This window comes from Hirundo rustica, chromosome 1 (assembly GCF_015227805.2).
Source record: "Hirundo rustica isolate bHirRus1 chromosome 1, bHirRus1.pri.v3, whole genome shotgun sequence".
NCBI lineage: Eukaryota > Metazoa > Chordata > Aves > Passeriformes > Hirundinidae > Hirundo > Hirundo rustica.
The window spans coordinates 154,923,022-154,929,757 of record NC_053450.1 but is presented as its reverse complement, the minus strand read 5'-3'; positions in this window follow the sequence as shown (position 1 = coordinate 154,929,757).

The window sequence follows — 6,736 nt, the reverse complement described above, 5'->3', positions numbered from 1 at the left end:
TAATGGCAGCTGTTTAAACTGACAGCGGGGTTTAAATACGGCAGCAGGTTAAACCAGCAGTTCGGTTTAAATTAGCAGTTGGGTTTAAATTAGCAGTTGGGTTTAAATCAGCAGTTCAGTTTAAATTAGCAGTTGGGTTTAAACCAGACAGCAGCTGAGTGTTAAACTAACAGTTCAGTTTAAATTAGCAGTTGGGTTTAAATCAGCAGTTCAGTTTAAATTAGCAGTTGGGTTTAAACCAGACAGCAGCTGAGTGTTAAGCTAACAGTTTAGTTTAAATTAGCAGTTCGGTTTAAATCAGCAGTTCAGTTTAAATTAGCAGTTCGGTTTAAACCAGACAGCAGCTGAGTGTTAAGCTAACAGTTTAGTTTAAATTAGCGGTTCAATTTAAATTAACAGTTTAGTTTAAATTAGCGGTTCAATTTAAATTAACAGTTCCGTTTAAATGAGCAGTTCAGTTTAAATTACCAGTTTAGTTTAAATTACCAGTTTGGCCAAAACGAAGAGTTTTGTTTAAATTAGCAGTTCTGTTAAAATCAGCCAAAAAAAAAAAAAAAAAAAAAAGCCACCTCTATTTTAGGTTCCTGTAATGCCAGAGGCACAATCCCAGCCCAGTTTGGGTGGGAAAATGCTGGAAAATCCAATCTTCTGTCCCAGGCTGGAATCTGAGGCTCTCCCAAGGGATATTCAGGAGGTTGGAAGTGAAATCCAAATCCTCCTCGTCTCCTCTGAGTTTCTCTGTGTTGGTTAAACCTCGACCCCTTTCCTTTCCTTTCCTTTCCTTTCCTTTCCTTTCCTTTCCTTTCCTTTCCTTTCCTTTCCTTTCCTTTCCTTTCCTTTCCTTTCCTTTCCTTTCCTTTCCTTTCCTTTCCTTTCCCTTTCCCTTTCCCTTTCCCTTTCCCTTTCCCTTTCCCTTTCCCTTTCCCTTTCCCTTTCCCTTTCCCTTTCCCTTTCCCTTTCCCTTTCCCTTTCCCTTTCCCTTCCCTGTTTAGTTTGGGATTTTTTTCAATGAAAGTTTGGAATTTCAGGGTCATCCCTCTCCAGGGAAGCCGGGACTGTGATCCCAGAGGAAATACAGAACTGTGGGGGAGAGGAGACTCAGGGAATCCTGGAATTGTTTGGGAAGGCCCTTCAGGATCGTCCAAATCCACGCCTGCCACGGCAGGGACACCTCCCGCTGTCCCAGGGTGACCCACCCTGGCCTTGGGCACTTCCAGGGATCCAGGGGCAGCCACAGCTGCTCTGGGAATTCCAGCCCAGCCAGGAATCCCTTCCCAATCTCCCATCCATCCCTGCCCTCTGGCAGTGGGAGCCATTCCCTGTGTCCTGTCCCTCCAGCCCTTGTCCCCAGCCCCTCTGCAGCTCTCCTGGAGCCCCTTCAGGCCCTGCCAGGGGCTCGGAGCTCTCCCTGGAGCCTTCTCCTCTCCAGGGGAACATTCCCAGCTCTCCCAGGGAAGAATCCATGCTGGGTGCTTTGGGTGCCATCCCTGTGCTTTTGGATGGAGCCGGACCTTGAAGGAAAAGAGGGATCCAGGCCTGGAGAAAGCCGGGAGTTGGCCGGACCCAGCTGAGCTCTGCTGCTGATGCCCCCTGAGCTGGGGCTGGCGTGTTCCAGGCGTTCCCGAGCCATTCCCAACTTCCCTGCATCCCACAGCGATCCCAAGCCGAGGTTTCCTCTCCCAGCTCTCGTGTCCCTGGACTCTGGGAACGTCCCGTGCCAGCCTTTCCCAGCCATTCCTGCAGGAACAACACCAGGCCGGGCCCCAAACACCGGGATTCCTTTGCTGCTGCGCTTCCACGAAACCATCGCTAGAGGAATAATCGGAATATTTCCCCCCCAAAAAATTTGGAATTCCCTCTTTTTTTTTTTTTTCCCCTTTTTTTCCTTTTTTTTTTTTCTTTTTCCCCCCCTTATTTTTTTTTTTCCCAACGTTCCCCCTGACCCCCTTCCTATTTTTTCCTTGGCACCTGAGCTCGCTCCGGGCGCTGCCCACGCCGCGGGTTCGGAATCCTGGCATCGCCCAGACAACGGAATTCTTCACTGAACCTGGCCCCGGTCCTCACCAGCTCCCCAAATCCAAGGATAAGGTTGCTTTTCTGGGAAACCAGAAAAAACAAAGCGGAGCCCGAGCCCGAGCCGTTCCAGGGAAACTGCAGCCACCCAAAACTGCAGGAGCAGCACAAAAACGGAGCCGCGCTGCGCCCTCACCGAACTCCCACTCCGTAATTTAAGGAAAACGCTGAAGGTTTGGGATTTTTTTTTTTTTTTAAAAACCCTTCTCTGGTTTCCTCGGGGGCAAGGGGAAAAAAAAAAAAAAATTTCCTTGTGTTGTGTTCCCTGAGTAAACAGCAGAATTCCTGGATTAATTCAGGGCTGGAAGGATCCTTTCCCTCCGTTGGGTTTTCTCCCTAAAATTTCTAATTATTTTTTTTTAAAAATAGAATGATTAATTTAACCTTTCCAAAAGACGAGACCAATCCAAAAGGTTTCAGCTAATTAGAGGTTCGGTTTCTAATTCTGCTCCCGGGTTTCTCTGGGAGAGCGGGAGCTCCTCGTGGCACAGGAAAGGGATATTTGAGCTGATCCAGGGGAAAAATTCCTGGTGTTTTGGAGGAGAAGCGGATGAAATTGGAGTGGTGGGGAGGGAAGGCTTGTCCTTTAATCATTCCCGTAATTATCCCAGGGTTTCTGCCCCGATGCCCGTGCCGAGGAATTTTCCTATTCCCTGGGAGCGGAGTGAGGGAAAAGGAAAATTCTCCACGGAGTTATTAAGGAATGAACAAAAACCAAGGAGCTTCTCCCCGGGAAAATGGGATCGGGAATAATATTTGGATCCACTCGAGAATTCCCCAGCGTGGCTGTGGAGCCCGAGGCACTCCGAGGTTCAGATGTTCCCGTTTTTTTCCTCCGTGGGGCAGATGGAATTTCCCATCATTCCCCGCGGCTTGGGAGGTAAATAAGCCCCGCAGAATCCTGGGAAATGTAGTTCCCTGTGGGAGTTTTCCAGCCCTGGGAGTGATTCCGTCGATTTTTTTTCTCTATAGAGATATTTTGGTGCTCGTCCTGAACATTTTATTTTATTTTATTTTACTTTATTTTATTTTATTTTATTTTTTATTTATTTTATTTTATTTTATTTTAATAAATTTCAAGAGTAGGGGGGGCAAAAAAAATCCACATTTTTTGTTAAAGGCAGGAAAACTCCTTAAAAAAAAAAAAAAGTATGGATAAATTAAATTTCTTTTCAAAAACCTTGGGAAAGCCTGAGGAGACCCCCATGCCATTCCTAATGATTTTAAGGATGATTTTTCCCCTCCTTTTAGAAGTGCTTATTGTGATTATTCTTTAGGAAATTTAATTGAAAATTGAAATGAATTTGAAATGAAAAATAAAGATTTCCTTTAAAAATGTAAGGATTGGGAGTGCGAAGGGAATTTTGGTTGTCTGTAGGAGAAGAGGATCTCCACCCCAAATCCATTGGGAGCCGCTGCCGGGCACTGAGGATTCAATTGGAAAACCATAGGGAGGATTTAACTGAGGAGATGCAAAATTTCCAGGAAAAAATAAACCACAGGAAAGCCAGGGGCTGATCCCGAGCCTTTTTCCATCTTGGGATTTGATCGGCTTCTTCAGGATAAAAGCCGAGCTCCGTTTCCAGTCTCACTTTGGGGTCATTTTCCCTGGATTTCAGGTACCCCAATTCTACCGTGAGCACCCTGAGTGGTGCCTGGAGATGCTCCAGGATTCCTCTGGAAGAAATTCCCAGCTGAGGGAGCTGGAAAAGGCTCCAGGGGGATCTTCTGGCTCTGCACAATTCCCAGGGGGCAGCCACAGGGAATCGGGATCCGCTCCCAGGGAACAGGGACAGGAGGAGAGGGAGCAGCCTCAGGCTGGGCTGGGGAAGGGTTAAATCGGATATTTGGGATCATTTCTCCATGGAAAGGGTGCTCAGGCCTTGGAATTTCCCAGGGGGGTTTGGAGTGCCCATGCCTGGAGGTGTCCAAGGAATTCCTGATTGTGGAATCCCCCTCAGGGCTCCGGTGGGGATCGGGCTCAGCTGGGACTCGGTGATCCCGGAGATCTTTCCCAGCCTCGGTGATTTCGGGATTCTCCGGATGCCAAAGACGCTTTTCCCGGATCCGTCCCTGCTCCGCAGCCTCCAGCCCCTCCCTCAGCCCTGCCCAAACTCTCCAGGGGAATTCAGAAACTCCAGGAGAGGATTTTCCTGGTCTTTAACCCCAAACTCCTCAGGACTTTTTGGGAAGCAATTAACTCCCGGTTCCAGCACATCTGAGGGAGGTTCAGGCTGGGCAGCAGCGGGAATTTCTCCATGGAAAGGATGCTCAGGGCTTGGAATTTCCCAGGGAGGTTTGGAGTGCCCATTCCTGGAGGTGTCCAAGGAATTCCTGGATGTGGAATCCCCCCCAGTGCTCCGGTGGGGATCGGGCGCAGCTGGGACTCAGTGATCCCGGAGATCTTTCCCAGCCTTTAATAATCCTGGGATTGTATTGTCTCTGCTCTAATTCCATAACCACAAATTTCCATACAAACACAAATATTCCCTTTCCCCAGTTTTATCCATCGGCCTCCTTAAACCCCAGGCCTTGCTGTGTGTGGAAATCTTTCTGTGACTTTTAGGGATTTGCGTATCCCTGTTCCTGCAGGTCTCTCTGGAGGAATTCCCAGTCCCTTTCCCATTTTTCCATGCAGGTGAACCCCCCCCTCCCCAAGTGCAGCTGGATGAAACCCTGGAATTTCTAGGGTGGGACAGTGAGCCTGGAATTCAGGCTGGATAAGGAGACCCAAGCACTGGAGAGGGTGGAATGAGCATCCTATGGAAGGTGGGAATTCTCCTTTCTCCCGAACAATTCCAGCTCCAGCTGCGCCATCCCGGGATGGAGAAAAGTCTCCCGGCACTCAGCCGAGCTCTCCGGACTTTTTAAGGAGAGGCCTCCGCTTTATTTACTGCTCTTGGAAGGGCAGGAGAGCTCCGGCTCCCGGCCAAAATCCAGTCGGGAATAACATCTCCAAAGAGCAGCTTGAACTTGGAGGAGCCTCTTCACCCCCCGTCTTTCTCCTTTCCTGGAGCTGAGCGCAGCCGGAATCCGTCGGAATCCGTCTGCGGAGCTGGCAGGGATCCTTATCTTTGCCATCGGCATCCCGGACTTTTCTTGCTGACAAAAGAGGAATATTGTCCCGGGAGGCTGTGGGAACGCAGCATTCCTCCCCCCGGCACCGATAAATCACGGCACAGACGTTATCTGGATCAGCGGGGAACGGACAAATCCATAAAATTTCCTGGATGGGGAGGGTCAGGCCCCGGGCTGCCGATCTCGGCCGACACAGGGGAGCGGGAGGATTGATTCCGAGAAATTCCCGACGCTCCCGGCTCCCTGCTCCCTGCGTAAACATTGGGATTGTCGGCGCTAATTGACGGAGAATTAATTGCTGCAATTGCTGTGGATCTGCCGCGATTCCAGGGCGGCTGAGGCAGATTTTATTCCCCTTCCCAACCGGAATTTTTAACCCCTTAACCATCGCGTCAAATCGCCTCGTTAGCGATTATTAATCAGACCGTTATCGAAACATCACTCAGCGGAGCTGAACGCGGCTTCCACGACGGAAGATCCGAAATCCCGGCTGCTGGAAATCCCAGGCCTTTCCAAGCCTTGCCAATCCCAGGAGTCGAAAAACAGGGAATAAAGGCTGGCTCTGGGAATGCGTGCGAGGCCATTGTCCCCCCGCTGCCGGCCGGCAGCCTGTGGTTCCCGACAATGGAGTTGTTTCCCAAAGTTTCCCAAAGTTTACTCTGCGGAGTCATCGCAGCCTCGTGAAATCCGACTCCCGCTGTTCCCGTGGTTGGGAAACAAACCAGGGAGAATTCTTCCGCTTTTCCCCGTGGCTGCGGCTCCGGGATTTGCCCTTGGCGAGCGCTCGGGGCAGCTTTGACGAGCCCGGATCCCGGTTTTTTGGGAAAGGAAATCACCTGTGGGCTCATCCCAATGTCTTTTGTCGATCCGTGGAATCCAGGGATGTTTGTTGGATATTTGAGAATTTTTTTTTAAAAAAAAATTAAACTTCTGGTGCCCCACTTTTCCATCAGAAGGGGTTTAGTTCAGGAGCGTCCAACTGCTGGAAGGTAAAGGAGAGCTTGGATTGGGAATGAGGTGGAATTTGGGATCCTCACAGCTCATCATTCCTGGCATAGGATCCCAGAATTGTTTGGGTGGGAAGGGACCTTAGGGATGATCCCAATCCAATTCCATGGGCAGGGACACCTCTCACTGTCCCAGGCTGCTCCACCCTGGCAGTTCCAGGGATCCAGGGGCAGCCACAGCTTCTCTTGGAATTCCATCCCAGCCTGGAATTCCTTCCCAATCTCCCATCCATCCCTGCCCTCTGGCACTGGAAGCCATTCCCTGTGTCCTGTCCCTCCAGCCCTTGTCCCCAGCCCCTCTCCAGCTCTCCTGGAGCCCCTTCAGGCCCTGCCAGGGGCTCGGAGCTCTCCCTGGAGCCTTCTCCTCTCCAGGGGAACATTCCCAGCTCTCCCAGCCCTGGATTCACTTCCAGCAGTTCCACGTCTCTCCTGCGCTGGGAGCCCCGGATGAGGTTGAGATTTCCCCCATAATTATTAACTTTTTTTTTTTTTTTGGACTGACCCTGACTTATGGAAACCAAAGTTTTTGGTGCTTCCACCAAACGGTTTTTCCGAACTTTCCATGGGATGGAGCGGGA